This window comes from Notamacropus eugenii, chromosome 5 (genome assembly GCF_028372415.1).
Source record: "Notamacropus eugenii isolate mMacEug1 chromosome 5, mMacEug1.pri_v2, whole genome shotgun sequence".
NCBI lineage: Eukaryota > Metazoa > Chordata > Mammalia > Diprotodontia > Macropodidae > Notamacropus > Notamacropus eugenii.
Window position 1 is genome coordinate 415,883,114 of NC_092876.1, and position 22,562 is coordinate 415,905,675.

General features: G+C 38.2%; 1 protein-coding gene across 6 annotated transcripts in view; it reads right to left on the minus strand.

The window, feature by feature from the left end:
• PKNOX1 (PBX/knotted 1 homeobox 1) overlaps positions 1-22,287 on the minus strand; it is a 171,982-nt gene extending 149,695 nt beyond the window's left edge. For 5 of the 6 annotated variants that reach the window (XM_072614857.1, XM_072614853.1, XM_072614852.1 and 2 more), the window contains exon 1: positions 22,186-22,287. The gene's annotated coding sequence lies outside the window, so the exon portion shown is untranslated. The remainder of the gene's footprint in view (positions 1-22,185) is intronic. The other variant, XM_072614851.1, reaches the window with a different exon arrangement.
• Between the last annotated feature and the right edge of the window lie 275 nt (positions 22,288-22,562).

Below are 22,562 nucleotides of genomic sequence, written 5' to 3' on the forward strand. Positions count from 1 at the left end.
TTTTCATTTGGGGATTTCCAGCAGTGCCCAGTGGAATTCATTTCCACTTTGCCTTTCGTTCTAAGAGATTGGTCAGGTTTAAGATATCTTGAAGTAGGATTTCTAGACTCTCTCTCACTCTTTCTTTTTTTTTTTTTGGTAATAGCTTTCAAGTAGTCTAATGATTCTTAATTTTTTTTCTCCTTTCTGTTCTCCAGTTCAGCTAAGCTTTTCTTAGCCATCATACATTTTCTTGAACTTTTAAAAGTCTTTTTTTTTTTTAAACTTTGCTATAATATTTCTTATTGTCTCATGGAATCATTTGCTTCTATTTGGTCCACTCTAATTTTCAGGGAGTTTTTTTGCAAGGTTTTTTATCTCTTGTGCCAAGTTGTTAATTCCCTTTCCAATTTCTTTCTTATACAGCTTTCATTTCTTTTCCATTTTTCTCTTAGCACTCTCATTTCATTTATAAATAAATGTGTGTGTATGTATATATATGTATATATACATATATATATATTTTTTTACTTCTTTTTAACTCTTGTGTCATCCTGTGAGGAATTCCAGAGAAATTTACATCCAAGCTTTGTTTTTCTTTGAGGTGCTGCTTTGGAGTAATTTTCTTTGTCAGGGTTTGCATCTTGATTCTCCCTGTCACCATAATAACTTTTTATGGTAGGATTCCTATTTTTATTTTGCTCATCTTTCCAGTCTACTTCTTGAATTTATATTAGGGCCAAGTTCCACATATTTTTGGAGAGAAATGCTGAATTGGTCCTGTTCCTGCTTTCTTGGGGTATTAAGTGTTGTGTTATTGAAGGCTTTCAGGTACAGCTGAGGCTGGGGGCCTACAAGCTCTCAGTGGTCCCAAACTGGTCTGACCCAGGGCCTTAACAGATCACTGCTTCCCTTGTCTGAGCTCTGCTACTTCCTGGACTGGGATTGGGTCTGAGCAACAGGAGGCTGACCACTGCTAGAGTCAGCCACTATCAGTCAGCTGGGAAGCTCTGCTGGTTCAGAGTAACAGAACTGTTTCCCTGGATATTCCTCAGCAGGCTCTCTTCTTGGCTAGATGTTGGATCTGAGAGCTCTCTCAGCTCCTGGGATTCTGAGCTCACTCCTCTATCAGTTCACAGCCCAGGGTTTCCTACCACTCCTTACTAATAGCCCTAAGCCATTGGCACCTAGATCTGTGACTGAGAACTGGATAGTGAACAACAAAGCTGTCAGTTACCACCTGTTCCCTCATAAGGTCAGGGTGCCCATATGGCTCTGGGACCTCTTCTTGCCTTGGAACACAGCCTCCCGCTGAACTGGAATACCTTGTGTGGTGTGCTTCTGGATAGACTCCATCTCCAGTTTGTCTCCATATGCTAACCTGGGCTAGAAAAATTATTCACTTCTACTTTTTCTTGGACTTTCCCATCAGGATTCAGTCTGCCGTATTTTCTAGAAGTGTTTGGGGTGGGGAGAGGAGCTCATTGAACTTCTTTCTTCTACTCTATCATTTGATTCTGTGCTATTTTTAAGCAATGACTTGGATAAGGCCATATATTCAACAGTAAGATCAGAGATTTAGAGCTTACAGGGACTTAAAGGATTACCCAGTCCACCCACTGTACCTAACAAGAAAACCAAGTCCAAGAAAGGTTATTTTGCCCTCTTAGGTCCAACCAAACTGGCCTCCTTGCTGCTCCTCACAAATGAGCATCATTTGCATCAGATGTTCTCAGTTCCCCGAATGTAGTTCCTCTTTACCTCCACATCTTAGGATACTAAATAGTAATTGTTTCTCTTTTACCCAGGAACCCTGAGGGTCCTCTCATCTCAGTTTGATTTTTTTTTTTTTATTAAAGGGGCCATCCCTGAGCAATTACTTAAAGAAGCCCATTCTTTGAATTGGTGTATCTCACTCAAAGTGAAAATGCTATAAGACCTTAGCCTGAAAGGGCCAGGGTCTCACATTGAATCCTGGGCCATCTCCAGTCATCCTGATGAATACCAGGCCATTGGATCCAGATGGCTCAGGAGAAGAAAGTGAGATTGGTGACCTTGCACAGCCCTCCCCCACTTAAATCAAAGTCAACTGCAAGTCATGTCATCATCTTGATGTCATGGTCCTCTTCGAGAACGAAGGACAAACACAACATCTTAGGAGCTCTCTCTCTCTCTCTCTCTCTCTGTCACTCACACACACACACACACACACACACCATATATATAGACAGACAGAATAAAAGTTAGTTTGGTATATATGTGTTTGTGAATGTCTTACCCAACAGACTCTCAAGATCCTAGCAAAAAAACAAAACTTTAAATTTCATCTTTGTGTTCCTCATATCTAAAAAAGTGACTGCAAACAGGTGTTTAATAAATGCTTGTTGATTGACTGCCCAAAGTCACTCAGGAAGTAGGTAGTAACAAGACCAGTATCTAAACCAAGGTTCTCTGACTCAAAGTCCAGTGTCTCATGCACTGCATAATGCTACCTACTTATTACATTTACAGATGGCACAAATATGAAAGGAATAGCTAATATACTAGATTCCAGTCATCACTCAAAAAGATTGACACACTAGAAAATTGTCAGTTTCCTCATTTGTAAAATGAGAGGGTTGCACTTAATTCCAAGGTCTCTTATAGCTCTAAATCTATGATGCTAAGATAAAAATTAATAGAATTCAAAAAAATTAACTGTATAAATAACAAGATAAGGGAGTCATAGCTAAATGGCAGTCTGCCTAAAAAAAAGCAGAAAGAAGAGAGGTTAGTAAACTGTCAGCTCAATCATGTGACATGGCAACCCAGAAGGCCAATATGATCTTGGTTTATATTGAGAAAAGAAAAGCATCTAAGAATTACAGTCCCACTGAACTCTGTCAGGGCCAAACCACATTCTCAAGTAGCATGCTCAATTTTGGTCACCACATCTTATAAAATGAATTTATAAGGTAGAGGTTTGTCCAAGGGAGGGCAACCTGGAAAGTAAAAGGTCTCAAGTTCATGCTATATAAGAAATATTAGGGATGGTCAGCCTGGAGAAAAGACATCCCCCTAAGGGATGATATGAAATCTATCTTTTTTTACACCACAATATCAACTTACTATTTTACAATAAGAAATAGAAGTGATACATAGATTAGAATACTTTCATCAATTGGTCAGCAATACCCTTCCCAAGAGAGAAGTCTACTCAAGAATCCAAGCCAAAAAAATAGTAGAGCATTGTTTGATGAATACAAGGGATCTGAACAACTTTTACTGCCATTAAAACATAAAAGCCTGATGTACCCACTTTAACCACAGGTATAGATATATTTGCAAAGTGGTCTGGGATATTCATTTGAATTGGTCATAGCACTCTCTTCCCCACACAGTGCAAGACCCCTACAGACTTTTATTTTTGACTCACCTTTTAGTAGTTTTAGTACAGATCAGCACCTTGCTATTTGTATTTGCTGTATTTTTGAGGAGTACAGTTTACTTTGATATTAGCTATCTTTAGACTCGTGATCTGGCAATATGATATCTGCCTTTGGGAATTTCAAGCCAGGTGCCAAGACTCTGTCTATTTAACAGGCAGGACCAAAGGATAGCCATCTGCTTTTCTGTCATTCCTTCCCTTCCATACACAGTCAGTTCAGGTTCAAAGACTCCAATCCACCCACCCTGGACATGATAATACTTTAAGCCTTAGGGAAGACCTCACCTAGTTGAGGATTAGAGGAGTACCTTAAATATGCAACATGCTACCATATAATTTAAGACTTAGAACTCCACAAACTATGGCCCTGACCCTAAAGCAGGATCAAGAAATCAACATATCCATTCCCCGCTTTAACAATCAAATCAATATTAACACTACTATGGTGAAGAGCACAGTGTACTATCTAGCTTTCTGCTCCACTCAATTCCTATGACTCTGTCTGTAGCAGGGATTCTTTTTCGGGTCCTGAGGTTCCTTCTAACTCAAATAACTCTGTGATTGTATTAAGTACCATTATACAGATTAATTAGCATATCTAAACCTCAATATATAACAACAGCTTGAAGGAAAAAGAGCAAGTGTAATTTTTGCCCAATTCTAAAGGAAAATGCAAAGGATTTTGAGAAATTCTTTTCAGGATATGTTTTCAGGGTGCTGCATACATTCTGTTAGATCAATCGGTTTTGCTTAACCTTTTTTCTTTGTTACAAGGGAGGGCTCATTGGCCAAGTAGGAAGGAAATTACAGATACAAAAGCAGAAGACATCAATAAAACATCATTTGAAACAAATAAACGTAATTGATAGAGAAGCTTATAATGCATGCTCATTTTCTCATTTATGGTTCCCTGTTTCAAATGAGACATAGCATTGGACCTCTCTTTTAAATATCTAATAAAAAAAAGTTAATAAATCATGAAACTGCAGGAAAAAAAGTTTTTAGTTTTCACAGAAAACTTATTTATTCTACAAGTAATGTTCCAGTGTTGATCACCAGTGACTCAAGTATGCTTGGGTTTATGCAGTGTAAGGAGGAAAATGACTGTTTTTACAAAAGCTAATGACATGGGTTCCCATAAAAGAAAATCTTTTCTTAACCGCAAGTAGACAAAATTTTCTAAAGTTATCATACATTTACCTATAAGTAAAATAGTACAAAATCACACACATACATACACTCACACCCACACCCACATATGGGGGTGTGTGTGGAAAAAATCCTTTTTGACTAATTTTCATCACCTTTACATGCCTTCAGTATAATCTCACTGAGATAATCTATCAACTTAATTCCAGTTGAGATTTCATGGGAAAACGTTGAACAATAAACAGGATTTTAATGTCATTTTAACATTAATGTTCCAATTTTTAAGGCAGAAAAAAATTCCAGGCATAAGCAAAGCCAAACATTAAGGGAGAGAAAGCTGGAGAAAATTGTGTCTTAGTATCATGTTTGCTTTGATATTTTCTTCCAATTGTAAAATTCTATAGGTTTCTGAAGTAAGTCCACCTCAAAATATGCTAGTAGTAATTCTTGAAATGTAAATATTTTTCTTTACCCCCTATTTACAACACTGCCAATTAGAGAGTGTATAAAAGCTAATAAGAATGCAGTTCAATGTATTAGTGATGGTTATAACAGAAGTTACAATATATGTAAGATCTTATAAGAGATCTTATAACAAATTAGATGGTTTTCGGGTGCTACTGACAAATTGAAGGAAACAGAAACAAATTGGGAAGTTTGTTGTTGCTTCTATATTTTTATTTGGGAAGAACGCCATTTCAGCCTTTGATTCAATAATTAGTTTCAAAAAACATTATTTTCACAATGCTATCCCTATAACATTAATGAAAGAGTCAAATGACCAAAAAAGTAAGCTGGACATCAGAGGCTTTTTCTTTTCTTTTTTTTTCATCAGGGGCTTTTTCAAGAAATTAAGTTCTAAGACAGGTCCTAAGATCAATGCCTCTTCTGCCCTATAATTTTAAAAGCAGCTGACTTTACATTAATTTCTTTACAACCTTGTGGATTAGGTAGTATAGTATTATTATACTCATTTTACATATAGAATAAGGACTTAATATTCCATACTATCTAATCTGCATTGTCAGTTATGTCAATAATATAATTTATTGTTGTTGTTTGGTTGTTTTTCAGTCCTGTCCGAATATTTTGGAATTTTCTTGCCAAAGATACTGGAGTGATTTGCCATTTCCTTCTCCAACTCATTTTACAGATGAGAAAACTGAAGCTAACGGAGTTAAGGGACTTGCCCAAGGTCATTCAGCTAATAAGTGTCTGAGGCTGTATTTGAACTGAGGTCTGCCTGATTCCAGGCCCAGTACGCTATCCACTGAGCTATCTATCTAATCTGAATTGTCAGTTACATGAATAGTACAATACAAAAGTACTATGCCCTTGATGACCCTAATTAATTAAAAGATATATTATCATCAGCATACTATGCTTTTGGATTCAGAGATACACAATTTTGAAAAAAGCCAACTAGAACTGTAAAGATTTGACACTTAAAAGGGTTAAATTTCTAGATTCTTTCAGAATTGTCCCTAGAATAGAGAACCAAATTCATCAATGATGATAAATGACATTTATATATACTGCTTTAAAGTTTATGGCATTAAGGACTAGACTTGTGATTTCATTTTGATAATGAACTCCTGAGTAAGGAAAATCTCTCTAACATCTCACATAGGCACCACCTTCCTTAACCTATAGTCAGAAAGCTGCCTAGAGCACTGAGAGGCTAAGTTGCTTTCCCAGGTTCACATTGTCAATATCATCAGTGGCAGAACTTGAACCCAGGTTCCTTCACAACAACCTTGTGAAGTAGGTGCTATTATAGTCCCCTCCCCCCCTTTTTTTTCCAGATGAGAAAACAGAGTCTGAGGGAGATTAAGTGACTTGCCAGGGATCACAAAGCTAGTAAGTGTCTGAGGCTGAATTTGAACTCCAGTCTTCCCCACTCCAAGTCCAGCATTCTATTCACTATACCACCAGCTACCCAATCAAATGCTCAAATGAGATAACATACACACAGTGCTTTGCAAACCTTAAAAAGCTATATAAATGCTCTGCCCTAACATGTAAATACCTCTACACCTAACATTTCAATATTATCTCATGCTACTACTCTCTGTAAAGATTCTTAACCTTTTTTTGTGTCAAGGACCCTGCTAACAGGCTGGCCAAACCTATGTACCCCTTCTAAGAATAAGGTTTTTAAATGCATAAAATATAACACATTGGATTACAAAGGAAATTAAAGGTTAGTAAAAAATTAAAATGTAATTTTTCCCCTTTCTGTGGTCACAGACCTCCTGAAATCTATCCATAGATCCCTGGTTAAGATCCCTACTTTAAGCTAAATCTGTTTCTCTAACACTGCACAATTATTGTTCCTAATTCCGCCCTTTAAGGCCAAGAGTCAGTTATTATTTCTCCACAAATCTTCTCTGGGCAATTTCTTCAATCTTCATATGTCATTATTTTGAGGACCTTCACCATTCATCTGGATGAGCAATCAATGTTTATCACTGGCAAGTACTGGGTACTTTTTAATTGCTTGGTGACCTACACCAGGTCCACCTCCTGGAACTTACTCTATAAGATAAGAGGATGCCTAAATCCCTGCACCAAGATTTGTGAGATACCTGATAATAAATATGGGTTGTGAAAGTGCCAGTGTACTCAGAATCTGAATGTCAGACCTCCTCTGGACACTAAGGAAAAAAAAGCAATCCACAATCATTTCCTTGACAGGGATGGCTGTAACAAAAAACAAGCAGACCTGTATCAGCCACATAGAAATGTGTGAGCACATGACAAAAATGAGAGAGACCTGACTGGGATGTGTTACTGGGAGCAAGTCCAACAAAAGTCATCAGTAAGATAAGCACTTTAGCCTTTGGCTAACAGGACCGGCTTAGAAGAGCTATATCCCTACTCTGGAGCTAACCGTAGCATAATAGGCCTAAAGAAAACACCTATAGCTGAAGTACTTTAGATGCATATGAAGCTGAAACTGAAGACCTTTGCTCCACTTCCCCAACCCCAGCAATATACCTCAGCTAGGTCTTCCCACATACAAAGGACACTACTAAGCCAACAGAATGGTGAAGGATATTCAGACTTTACCCACCACACCCCATTCCCCTCCAGATTATTCAACAGGGAACAAACAGGTAAAGGGAGAAGTATGGACCAAAAAAGCCAAAGGTGATTAGTGAATTCACAGGATATAATGACAAAGTACCAAATACATCATACAAAATCAAATATACCTTATATGCTTATATGTTTTACCTGTGATGGTACATTCATACAGCAATGGAAATTCCATTACCTAAAACTAAGGTATATGGACAAAACTGCATCAATTATAATATTCACAGGTCACTAACCTAATACCACCTTCCAACCCCCTGAGCAAATTCTCTCAGGACTAAGACCCAATAAACAGGCAAATCTTGTCATAATCTTGTCATATCCCTTTTACTACAGGTCAGTCTTGATGTCAATAAATTGTTGTGAGTCAATAAGTTATTGTGAGATAAGTTCACAAAGTGTGGTCCAGATATATTTCCCCCCAAAATTCATAAATATAACTTAAGCATGGGAAAAAAATTATCTATTAAAAATAATTCTAAGCAACATGATTATGACAAAAAACTTAAAAACATCCCATTCAACTCATTTTTTGAAGAATGGCTAAACAAATAGCACATAAATATAACAGATATTACCATAAGAAAGGTCAAATTACAATTATGGGGAGATATAGATGAAGTGATACACTTCACTATGGTAACCTGAGTCCCAAAGACCATTGGTATGGAACTCTCTTTATGACCCTCAAGGGGAGAGTCAGAGAATTGGTGAGAACAGGAAAAGGAGAGGCTCTTCAGTATTCTTCCTTGTAGAGCTTCTTCCCACTCTCCTTAGAGTCCCTTCAGTTTCCTAAGATTCTGTAGTCATTTCAGGTGCTTAAGGCTTCCAGCAAGAAAATATCAGCCCCCCTTAATGTTGCTGAAGGAAAAGACTCTGAGAAGAAACTAATGGACTCCATCACGACCCTGTCCCCTGCCTGCTACACTACAGACTGTGGGGAACTTCCCCTTGAGTAAGATCTAGGACTCACTTGAGCTATTGCCTTGCTCTCAATGGCAAAGATCCTTCACTCTGTATTGTCTGGTACAAATTCTCTTATGTATAATACTTTCTCTGATTTCCATTTTTTATATTCAACTTGGATAAATGGATTTCTTTGCTATCTGTCATGTGTTCATTGTGGAGCCTGTATTTGTGAGGGGAGATGATCCCTGGATATAAAGCTTGAGGTCCTCCTTCCTCCATGAATAAAACAGCAATCAGAAGTTAGTTTGACAAGGAAACCACACACCTGACTTAGACTACAATATTTAAGAGAACAGATGGTTATAATTCTAACCTAGTAACCCCTGTCTCGGAAGAGAATAGAGTGGCAAGTTTCTGACCTTAATCACCTGCTTTTTCTGGCAAGGAAACAGTCCCCTTTGGAGAAGGGGGTGGGAGTGGGGTGAGGAGAAAAGGCCAGAGATGTCTATTCTGCCTCATGTCAAGGCACATGATATCCCCATGCTACATGTGGAAGACAGCCCATACTACATTACAATTATATAAATTATATGTATGAAAGTCAGATAAAGTCAGATAAAAATAAAGGGTACACAAAAACATAAAGAACCAAATGATGTAAAGTCAATACATTCATTCTTTCAAATGTATTAATAATAGATAAAAAGAATGGAAGTTTACAGTTTCATTCTCCATCATTTACAAAACCATTTTTCTTTAGTTTTCATTTGTGTGCTTTGCCAGTGAATGCTGATCGTAACAAATTAAAAAAAACAAACTGGGGTTTCCCCCAGTACTTAAAATAACTTAACACTTTAAGCAAAGTGAGATAGAGCATGTCTTGCTACAAAAATACTATACAACACAATAATGTGTACCAGTAGTCTTTATTTCAATTTACACCAAACAAAATTTTGAATCAAATAAATAAGTCTCTTGCAACAGCCCAAATGAATTTCAAATCAAAATGAAGATACATTTCAAGAATAATATTGTCAATGACACAAAAAAACTATAGTACAACCTATACCTGACCAAGAATGACTTCTCTAATATCACCAAGTGGTCATTCAGCCTTCACCCAAAATAGTTCATTCAACTTTTGGATAGTTTATTTGGATTTTCCTCTCTTTATTTTAAAACTTAATTTTCCTCTGTAATTCTATCACATTATTATTTCTGCCCTCTGCAGCTAGGTAGAGCAAGTCTAGTTCTCGTTTCCACAAGAATTTGTTTAACCCTTATATTAAGATTTTTATCAGTGACTTAGGTAAGAGTATGCATATCAAACTTGTAGATGACAAAGTTTGGTGGAGTATACTGGATAAGAGTATCTCATACTAAAACACTACACTAAATCCGGTAAGATGAAATTTAAGGGACACTAATACACTATTGGTGGAACTGTGAATTGATCCAACCATTCTGGAGAACAATCTGGAATCATGCCCAAAGAGTTATAAAACTGAGTCTATTTCCCAAAGTGACCAGGGAAAAAGGAAAAGAACTTACACATTCTAAAATATTTACAGCAGCTCTCTTTGTGGTGGCAAAGTGGAAATTGAGTGGATGTCCATCAATTGAGGAATGTCTAAACAAATTATACTGTATGATTATGATAGAATACTACTGTGCTATAAGAAATGATGAGCAGACTGATTTTAGAAAAACACGAAATGACTTGTATGGAATAGTGGAGTGAAATGAGCAGAACAAAGAGAACAGTTGTATAGAGGAAAAGCACTATTATTCGAAGAATAACTGAACAACTGAGTTATTCTGAGTATTAATAATACTCAAATAAACTACAAAGGACCTGTGAAGGAAGATGCTATCCACCTCTAGAGAAATAAGTGATTAAGTATGCATAAAATGGTTCTATATATATATATATATATATATATATATATATATATAACATATATATACACACAAACATATATGTGTGGATGTATGTGTGTGTGTGCATGTGTGTGTGTGTGAAATGTTTGTCTTGCCTAGTATGAGGTGAGGAGGGAAGGAGGAAGACAGTTGAGAAGTTTAATTGTACAAAAAAAAAGTAATCAAGGGAAAATACATCATCTTTATCTCTTTAAGAAGGGAATAATCAGTCAAGCTGGTTTATAGATATTTCACTTGTATGGAAATATGGGACTAGACCTAATGACCTCTTAAAGAACCTTCTAGCTCTAGGACACTATGAAATAACTTACATCACAGCTTTAAAATTCCTTCCTCCCCTCCCCAAAATTTAATAAAATATAAAATTCTACATTTGACTTTCTAGCTCAGAGATCCTGTGGTTATACTGATACACTCTTATTTACATATCCTCCCTACATCCAGTATGTTACCATATTTTAATTTTTAAAAATCCTAACTATAGATTAAGATCAAGAAAACAGTATGTAGTTAAATTTCAGACTTGAAGATTCCTTGAAAAATTTAACAGATTAGTTTATTCAATGACCCTGTGATCACTAATATCATTGATAAGAGAGGACATATGCTCTCTAACAGCAGTCTCTTCATTGTCATGGAAACGATCAAGTGCAGAGTCCAACTTGAAGAGGGATGTCCCATAGGTCTTCTAGAGGCTTCTGTTTCTTGGATAACATTGTACTACTCGTCTCAAGTCCAAAAATATGTGATGTTCCTGAATGACAGCCATAATCATTCAATGGTTTTATTATTTAGCAATGCCTACCTCTTTTTTTTAACAAAAAAATTGTCACTCCTTTTGAAAACAATCTATTAGCGTTAACTGAATTACATTACCATTTTATATAACAGATTTTACACAAAAACTATTTTTGACAAAAATCCTCTGTAATATCAATCTGCAACATAAATATCAATCATATTATGGGTTAAGCAGTGGTTGAGATTGTTACTCAAGAGTTCTCAAAAATGTGGTGTGACCGATGAGATTGTTACTTATAACTTTTCACTAATCAAGACTGTTATGTTGTCTTAACTACAACAGAAAACTTCATTTGACACCAATGTTATGAACAGTAACAAATTTTTTATTTTCTTGTTTAATAAACCATAAATTCACCAGTAGCTAAGACATATTAAGATTTTCAGATTCAAATGCTTGCTTCAATGTACTATCACAAAACAAATATATTAAGCATTCCTGTTCATAAGACCAAGTTCTGAAGTGTAAATTTTATAAGCAAATGTATACAACTGAATCAACCCTTTTGATCACAGATACAGTTATTGTTATTTAAAATTATCTAATTTTCTCAAGAAAATTATATATTTTGCATGTAATAAAGATCTCAGCTGATAAGTTTTCCTTCTATCTGAAGCTAAAGTATTCATACAAAACAAACACAAGTCTTTTCTATCAGTACTTGTGAATACCAATTAATTTATACATAAGTAAAAATTTATGTATGCATATAAAAGCTACATATGTATATGTAAGTTTACAGAGAGAGGCTGTATCTTTTGGGTTTGGGCTACTCTGTATTTTATCTACTTAAACTCTCTCCGTCGTGCTTCTGCTTCAATAGCATCAGTCTATTTTCTCTTCAATCTGGTTACATTTTATCTATTAAGACACATTACTTAAAAAAAACACAATGAAGTGACAAATAGGTGTGGTGCCAAAAGTATCAAAGGCTCCAAGCAGGGTGACTGAAAAGAAAAAGTCCTGATCAGTTAAGATATTGTTGGTAACTGGAGAGCACAGTTCTAACACAGTGGGATCAGAAACCACATATTTATCTTGGACAGATACTGTGTATCCTCAATAAACTGGGCCCAGAATTAAAATAGGAGAAAATAAGGCTGGAGTGCCTTGGGGAAAGTACAAAGTTCTTAATATTGTCACCAAAACTTCTTCCTGCAATAAAATGCTCTATTCTTCTAATGTTGTACAGCTGAGTGTCATGGAATGCTAGAATCTTTGAAAAATTGAAATAAAAAATCACTCCAATGGCAATGGAAAGGTACACAGTGGACATAAGCAGGCTGTTATATGTCACAAAAAAGAAATTAAAAATACCGTAAAAATCGTAATAAAAAGATAGGCTAACAAAATGGGAAAAGCTAGAGGTTTTGTTCAGTCATTTTCCAGTTGTGTCTGACTTTTCATGACCTCATTCAGGTCTTTTCTTGAAAAGATACTGGAATGGTCTTCCACTGCCTTTCCAGCCCATTTTATACATGAGGAAAGGTAGGCAAAATAAGAGTTAAATGACTTGTCCAGGGTCACACAGCCAGATCTGAACTCAGGAAAATGAGTCTTACTAATTCCAGGGTCTGCACTTCACTCATTGCACCATCAAGCTGCTCAAAGCATGAGGTAACAAACATCAAGAGTGAGGAATATCTTTAGTCCATTCGGTGGACTCATTCTTGGCAAGTTTGCCATAGGAGGACTCCCCCAAGAGTTGCATAAGATAAACAGGTACAGTTGGATAGTGATCTTCAACACTGTTAAGAATACTGGCAACAATGAGATCACAAATCCATTTCAGTTTATTAGTAAGCACTACTTGAATATCTATTAGCAATTATAACATTTTACTATATTTCCGCACTAAGCAGCAACCAAGTTAACCATGAATATACTTTTAAAATAAAGTTTTACTAATTTCTAAAAGTGACATCAAAATGAACCTCAAAAATCACAGACCTTAGGGCTGGAAAAGACCTTTATGAACCAAATAACTTAATTTTATATATTAAGGCTACACATATTCAATTCATTTGCCAAAATACACACAATAGAACCAATGTTCCCTATTCTAACATTAATTCTATCCAAAAAATTAAAATAAGAGAAATGTCATGTATTTTTCTGAATCAAATTTATGCCTTCTCCAACCTAGAAGTAAAAGCGGTGTCTCTCAGATCCTGTAATTAAATGTTAACTAGTTAAATCCAGATTTCAACAATCCGCGGTAGTTTGCCCAGCCTACTACTTAGCAAGCAGATTTCAGTGATTAGATCACCCAGAGCACAGAGAATATTTAATTTGAATATGTAAATAACTATCCTTTCATAGTTACTAGTGCTCAAAGGCCTAATCAGGTTGGGTCAAAGAAGAACAATTCCTTCTCTCAGAAAACCAAAGAGAGAAGACTCAATTTTTAACTAATCCAAAGAATTTACAATCTTGACTCACTCTCCTAAACCGTATATAACAATACAATTATAAAGCACTTCTCACATGTGAGCTTTATAAATGTGGGGAGGAGACAGTCCAAGAACACTGTTATCATTATTCTACTGGTAGGAAACAAGCTTCAGCACTTGAGGAGTTAAATGATTTTGTCAAGATCAGCTGATAAATGGCAGAGCTAGAATTCCAAATTCAGGTTTGAGTACAAATTCATTCCTATTTTCTACTACACTAATGCTTCATTTGTGCACTCTTGGTGAATTCTCCAAATAGAGTAACAAAAGTTTATCAAAAAATTGTTCTCAACTTGTATACTTTGTTAAATGAAGCATACTGAATATTTAAGTTTTTTTATTTTTGAGAAATTGGGGTCATACGTAAGTATAACAATTATGTGGTGCAATATAACTCTCTGAGGCTGGTAGAGCTGTTTCCCCTTACACCACAGTAAATAGCAACCCACATTTATTATACAAGACCTTCCACAAAAGTCCATGAAGTAAGATATACAAATATAATTATCTTAGTTTTTACAGATGGGAAACAGGTCAGAAAGGTTAAGTGACTTGCCCATGGTCAGAGATATTAGAACTAGGGTCTGAACACATATCCTGACTACAAACCTAACTTCCATTCTACTATTCTCATGTTTTCCAATGCTAAAGGTATGCTATGCTTTGTGTGAAACATTAAGAAAAATCAAGAAACTCCATGCTTCTCAAGGTGCTCACATTCAAAATGAAGGTGACAACACACAAAAAATTCAGCTGCAGGGGAAGATAGAAAGGCCTAGAATTTCTAAGGGTACAAGATGACAGTGCTCAAATACTGCAAGTAACATAGGAAGGAAGGCTGTAAAGCTTGGAAAACATTAGGAGATGGTGGTGGAGCAAATGATCCTAGGTCAGAGGAAGACACAGAGCTGACTCCCATCTCATCCAAACCACACAGAGTCAAGAAGCAAAGAAAGAAGTCACCCCTAGTCATGGTAAATTCTCCCAGGCTAGCAGTCATCAGTGGGTTTAGCTAGGGAAGGAAAGGGACAAGAGGCACACCTTATGATCGCTTAGATTTCAATACATAAGGACAAGTCTCAATGCTGTTATTTTACCTGATACAGAGTGACCAACTTCAGTCATTGTGCATAATTATGATACCATATTTATTTAACCAGACCTTGGCATATAAACCAATTTGGAGTAAGGTGAAGAGTTCTATTCATTCTCTGGGAGGCAAAGGAATTCCTGGAAGTTCCAGAACCTAAAGAGCTAGAGGATCTCAGGAATTGAAGTGGAGCGAGATCAGCAGGGATCCCTGCTCTGGTAGGGGCTGAAGCCTGAGATCAGTCAAGGTTGGCAGCTCAGAGTCAACAGGACTAAAGAAACACCTGTCTGCTGGGGAAGGGTCAGCTGACCCAGAAAAATTGTCTGATTCAGCTTAAATCACAAAAAAGATCCTTACCACTGCCCAAAGAAGCTCCTCGGGCACTTGGAGAGTTGCTATTTAGGTCAGAGATAATAAACATCTATTAAGTATCTACTGGGGGGTAGCCAAATGGTAAATGGATAGAATGCCCAGTCTGGACTCATCTTCCTGAATTCAAATCTGGCTTCAGGCACTTATTAGCTGTGTGACCCCGTTTCCTCATCTGTAAAATGAGCTGAAGAAGGCAGTGGCAAACTACTCCAGTATCTTTGCCAAGAAAATCCTATATGGGGTCATGAGGTAGACGAGACGGCACAAGATACAAGTATCCACTTTGTAGCATAGTCCCTGCCTTTAAAGCAGTTCACAATTTCATGGAGACAATGTGCAAACAACTACACGCAAAAAAGTTACATACTAGATAAAGCAGAAATAATCATCAGAGGGAAGTCTCTAGAATTAATGGGATTCAGGAAAGGCTTCCTATAAAAGGTATCATTTTAGTTAGAACTTGAAAGAAACCAGGGAATCCAGGAGGTAGAGCTGAGGAGGAAAAACATTCCAAGATATGGAAAACAGCTAGAGAAAAATGCAGTCAGAAGTGGTGTCTTATTGGAGGAACAAGGAGAAAAGTGTAACAGAATTACAGAATTCATAATGGAGGGTAAAAAAACAGAAATGGTCAGGTGGTGGTGGGGTGGTCAATTTATGAGTCTCTGAATGCCAAACAAAGGATTTCATATTTGATCTTGGAAGTGGCAAGTCGTCACTGAATAGTAAAGTGACATGGTCAGACTTCTACTTTGGGAATAACACTTTGACAGATTTGTGTCAAGGAGACCAACCAGCAGTCTACTGCAATAGTCCAAGCATGAAGTGATGAAGACCTGTACCAGAGCAGTTTTCAGTACCAAAGAAGAGGGCAAGACTATTTGCTGTTAGGAGCTGATCCTCAGGTGACCTCCATCTGGGTGGTCTTTCTGCTTTCTCCAGGCTTTTAACTACTGGGCTTTTGCTATGTCTTTACAGTCATTACAGGATCACAGATTTAGAGCTAAAAGACCAAAAGGATAACTTGTCCAACCTGTTCATTTTACAGGCAAGAAAACTAAGGCTCCAAGAAATTAAGAGACTTGCCAGTCGTCACACAGACAATAAGTGTAAGAGGACTCCAGGTCCAGCTATCTAATATTCTCTGCTCTCTGATCTGCTTTTTCATCTGTCAAGTTGCCAACAGTCACTTCTTACTGCAGTATGCACATTTGACCCCAACTAATCTGTCTCATCTAAAAAACCGGACAACTAAAATTATCAGAATTTTGTGTAAAATAATAGTAAACAGTTTCTAGTTAAGAGCTTGGGGAGAAGTCTTTTCTACAAGATATAGTGCGAATTTTATTACATATATTTTGTAGGCATCTGCTTTCATTCCAAAGAGATGAGAATAACAATTAAATGACATCTGGGTAAACAAAGTATTGATGCCCAATTCCTGTACTTTGGGAAAATTAAAAATATACCAATTTTCTGGCATCTGTAGTTTGAAAAAAACTATTAATTTATGCAAACATTTAAAGGGCAGAACCAAAATCTACAATTCATTTATACCCTAATGTATTTAAATCCATATAGAAGGCAGATTAAAATGAGCACATAATTTAAATCATGCATTATTTTTTGCTTGAAATATCCTTATTAACTGCTTCTCATCTTCATTTTAAGGAGGACACTGGGGGGGGGGGGGGGGGGAAATTCATACCAAGTGAGTGGAATTGATTTTAAGAAAATCTAAGCAACTTAAGAACAGGAACTATATGGATTCTCTTTGAATTCCCCAAGCTTAACCCAGTTCCTAGACATTTTAAGGACCTAAAATAAATACTTGTGGGAAAAACAGAACCTAGAACTAAAACTGTGTCCCTTCTTCCAAAATCAATGCTTCTACCACAAGATCACATTACTAATGTGTTTAACAGCACATTTTTTCTGACACTTTCTTAATTACACAATTAAAAAAAGACAACATGCAAATCCTGTCTAAATATGCTCGAAAAAAACCTTATTTGTCACCTTTAAGTGAAAGAGCACACCTAAAAAAACTTCATTCTTATAAAACATTTTCTCACAATACTATAGGCATACCTTATTTTATTGCACTTTGCAGAAATTGTGTTTTTTACAAATTGAAGGTTTGTGGCAACCCTGCATCAAATAAGTCTACTGGTGCCATTAATCCAACAGTATGTGCTCACATCATGTCTGTCACATTGTGTTAATTCTCACAATATTTCAAACTTTTCCATTAATATTATATCTATTATAGTGATCTGTGATCGGTGATCTCGCTACTGTAATTGTTTTGGAGCACACCCATATTAAAATGGCAAACAATTCATAAATGCTGTTATATGTAAACACACATACAAATACACATATATGTATCTATGTGTGTATATGCATCTTACACACCTTTGATGTACAATTAATGTATGATCTAGAAATTTTTAGGGCCACTTCCATGGATTATTTAACTTAAAGATTTATGTGGATCAAGGAATTCCAAAGGCTCGAGGCATAATTTTCCCCCCTTGATTTTCAATATGAAGATAAATTAAAGCATGTTTGTATAAAATAAATGCACTTAAAATCAATTTAGGGTTAATAATAGCTACAAAGACAATATTACTAGTTATTGCTCTTTAACTTTACATGCAACATCAATATGTGGCATTTCAATAACTCATGAAGAGTAAATGAAATAGTTGTTTGTTTTTCGGTGACTTGCTGAGTTCTCTAAGGAAGAAAAAAAAAGAATTGTTAAAGCCAATCAATCGCTGTCTTCTACCTCAAATTATCTACTTGACAAATTAAGGTATCTGAATATAATGGAATATTAACGTGCCATAGAAAACAAAGACAAAAATAACAATTTCAGAGAAATCCAACAAGACTCATATTAGCTGATGCAGAGTGAAATGAGCAGAATTAAAAGAATATATTTATATAATAACAATACTGTAGAGAAAAACACATTTGAAAGACGTAAGTTCTCTGATCAATGCAATGATCAACCATGATTCCTGAGAACAGATAATGAAGCATGCTACCCACTTCCTTGACAAAGGCAATAGTTTCAAGGTGGAAGAATGAAAGTCATCTTCTGACATGGTCAATGTGGGGATTTATTTTGCTGGACTTGTTTGTTACATGAATTATTTTTTCTTTTTCCATGGGGGGAGGACAGTTGTAAAGGTTGCCTCTTTCCCTACCTCAAATAAATAAATAAATAAATAAGGACTATTCAAACTTTTTTAATTCATTGAAGAGAACAGAAGGAAAGCCAGAATGAAATACAGCCAAGCAAAACAGCTTGAAAAGTTACATGTTGAATTTATTATATAATTAAAAGAAAAAGCAAACTGTACTTAAAAGATTCATAGTTTCATGTACATGCTCTTTTTTTCTTTTCTTCTGATTTGGTGGTTCTTAAGTTGAGAATAAAAAACATCAAATTACCTACTTGAAGGAAGACATCACACCAATTTTTAAAAAATGTATTCTATAACAGTGAACTACCTTTCAAAAAAAATGGTAGACTACAAGAATGAGGTATATTCCGTCAAACATGGCCAGTTTTGGTTTTTCTTTATTACAGAGTGATGCACTCCCTTTTTTCGAGGTGATAATAGAGAGTGCCAGCTATTATTTTTAAAATAAGCTTTTTTTTTTGAGAGGAAAAGGGGAACAGTCTAGCTCCTTCCCTTTCTGTTTCCTACTAATATGCTCAGAACTACACCCAAGCTTTAAAAACCTCTACTTTTCCTCAGTTTTCTTCCCTTTCACCATCAAACTGAGTCACCCCCTTTCTCAACCTCCAAACCACTTCTTCCCTTCTCTAAACCTAGACATCTGACCCCTACTATATTGAAACTCTACTCTTAAAAGTTACCAATAATCAAGTTAATTGTCCAGAGCCCTTTCTCAATAAATGTTCTAGACCTTTAGAAGCTTTTGATAGGGTGGTGGGTGGGGGAGGATAAATTCGGTTTGGGAGCAGAGAGTTAATACAGGACTGACCTGGAGCTTGAAAAAAAGACTAAGGGCTACATAATCTAGATCTGGGTCTCCTCTTTATAAAAATAATTGAATATATGGGAGCTAATGAGGTCACCAACAGAAAAAATATAAAGAGTCCTAGCATACAGTTTTGGGGGAAACCTATGAAATGCTATGGAGGACAAACATATGAAATTAGAAAACAATAGTGGGGAGGAGAGAGAGGGAGAGTAAAAGAAAGACACAGAGACAGAGAACACACCATCTCAAAAACCTAGAGAGGAGATAGTATCCAAGAGGAGATAATAGTCAACAGTGTCAAACTCTGTAAAGAAGTTGGAGAAGGATAAGAACCAACATAGTGTCATCATATTTTGCAAATTTAGAAGTCACTAGCTGATGCAAAGTACAGCTGCTGCTTCTCAAAAAAGGATGGAAAGAACCAGGAAAACAACATAAACAAAGACAATAGAAACGGAAAGAACAATCGACCAAGCCTGGCTATCAAATAACACCTATGTAAAGACACCTTTCCTATTTTTTTTTTTTTTACATTTTAGCAAAGGAGGGGACCATGAGTGTGGAATACTGCTTATATCCAATCTTTTTGATATGATACCTAGTTTTACAAATTTTTTTCCTTTCTTCTCTTTCATTAAAGTCACAACTCACTAATATTAAGTTGCTGAAAAGATGAGAACCTGCAGTGGTAGAGAGAATCGTAAGTGCAGTCCCCATCCTTACTCTGTAAGGGAGGCCACTGAGAGGGAAAGGATACAGTAAACAAATTTTAAAACAAAAGACATCAATAAAATTATTCACAAAATTAAAAGATTGTGACTTTTAAGTTTCTGTTGAATGGACAAGTTAGGGAACGAGATACTAACAAACTGAGACGTGAGAAGACTTCAAGTGAAGGCAGCGCGTAAGTGAGTTCGGATTTTTCAAGAAGTTAAAAAGGATTAACAGTTTGCAGGGTTGATATAGTCCAGAGAGGAGTTAAAGATAAGAGTTGAAGCTAGCAGGTTTGTAATGAGTAGAAAAGAGATCAATAGGTAAGGTGAGTACTAGAGAGCTAAAGGATGACAATGGGACCAGATTCAGCTGAAGAAGAAAAGGATGCTGATTCTGAGGGCAAATGTGGAGGGTCTGGCCTTGGAAAGGTTGGAAAAGACAAATGTCCAAAGAGTGCTAAACTTGGCGTCAGGAAGACTCAAGGTTTAAAAAATCCTATCTGCCATATTTATTAGCACTAAGGGGCAACTCAAGTCACTTATACCTCTCTGAGTTCAGTTTTCTGACCTGTAAAAAGGGGATACAAATACCCGTAAGTGCCTAGTTCAGAGTTGTTATAAGGTCTAAGAACCAAACAAAGTACTTCACAAACTTTACAAAATGTATGCGAATGTCAGCTATTATTATTGAATGGCAGGTTCTGAAATGTTTAACTGAGTCAGCCTTATAAGGATGACGAAAATTGCCAAATTCTATTTGGAATCATAACTAAAGATCTATTAACCTTCCTCTCAGGCCTTCTATGCTTCCATTGACTAGTGAGTGACATTCCCTGGATTCCAAGATCTAAGCCTTAAAGGGGGGTCTATTGTACATTTTAACTTGTGTAAGACACGAGGTACAGATCTTTAAAAAATTATTCTTTGTTTTTAATGATCTGACTCGGTTAAAAAAACAGTATTTGGGAAATAGGGAGAAAATATCATGAAGCAAGTGTTCATGTTTATGGTCGATTCTTCAAGGGCTTGGTATATTTTCATTATTGTAGTGATTAACGGCATTCTGGTCTCCAGCTTCCCATCCAGTTCCAAGTTTTAGAGATGGGAAGAAACTGCACATCCCACGACAGCGCACGTGGAAGTCAGTGGCTTAAGCTCAATGGGGGGGAAGGCCACAGAAAAGCCAAACGAAATTGAACTCTGTCCCACGGCCAGGATCGGAAAGCCTGCTGCTTGCCAGATACGACTCTCGCTTGCAACCACTACCACAGCTGAAGGGGGGTGGGGTGGGGAAGTCCACCCCAAACAGGCGCACCCAGCCAGGGAGGTGCTTCCCACCCCCTACTCCTTCTTCCAGGGATTTCCCTGCCCCCATCCTGAGAGCAGGAGGAGCCGCCATCTTCAACTCTTCCTTCCACCATTATACAACCTCTCTTCTCCCCGCTGCCCTCGCCGTCCTCCAGCCTCCTTCTCCCCCGCGCCCCCAAAACCCCAAAGCCGAAAAAGCTGCACCAGTCTGGGTCGGTGGAAGTAGCGGGGATGGAGCAAAGCGCCCCACCGGTCCCTTTAAACGGCTCTGCTCCCCAACACCTTCAAGAAGACTCTCCCCCCCACCCCGGGCCCGGGCACCCCTCAGCTGAGCCGCCGAAGGCCGCGCGACTGCAGGCGGCGACCAGCGGCCGCCCGCTTCCACCCCGGCTGCCTCGTCCCCTCCTCCGCCCTCCCCGGCTCCCCCCCGCCGAGCTCCACACCCCGCGGCGCGGCCCAGCGCGCCTCCCCATGCCCCCTCCCCTGCCGGCCGCCTCCCCCTTGTCCCCGCCCCGTGCAGGAGCGCGCGCAGTGCTCCACCAGGGACGGTTTAGGAGCGCGCGCCTCGCAGCGGGGCCCAGCGCGGCGGCTCCTTCCAGAAATTTCCTCCTTCCTAGTCTCACGTATGGACACCAACACCGTGGAAACCCTTTCCAGACTGCAGGGTGGGCCGCCTCCCTCGGCCTCCTCTTCCCCCCGCCTTTCCGGTCCCTCCTGCATTCAAACGCGGCCCCCTCCCCTGCCCCGTCCCTGCTCCATGCCCTTGGGCGCGGCTTAGTGGCATCTCTTCTCCCCACGAACGGCCTGGGCGGCAGCAGTGGGGCGGCGGCGGGGAGGCCGGTGTGATTGATAGGGACGGCGGAGAGCGGCGGCGGCGGCGGCGGCGGCGGCGGAGCGGTTGAGTGACAGCTTACCTGGGTGCCAATCTTCATCACACTGACAAGCGGCTGCAGCAATCGGGACCCGCAGTGCCGCACCCGCGTCCAACCGTCACGCCGACGCCGGGCCACGCGACACAGCCTCATTCAATGGAAGGAGGGCTACGCCGACGCTCACCTTATCAATATTCAAAGCAGAGGCGGGGCCCTCGCAGGGGAAGCTCCTCCCACCCCGTGAGTCTGCGCTCAGGGGGTGGGGACTCTGGGAGAAGGGGCGGGCTGGGAGGGAGTTCGGAACGCAGCCTTTCCTCTCTGGGCCCTCCTGCCCCTCCCCCCTCCGCCTCCATGCTTAAGAGGAACAGGCCACACCCCTAGCTTTTTTTTGCTGCGCAGGGAGGGAGGAGCCTTTGGCC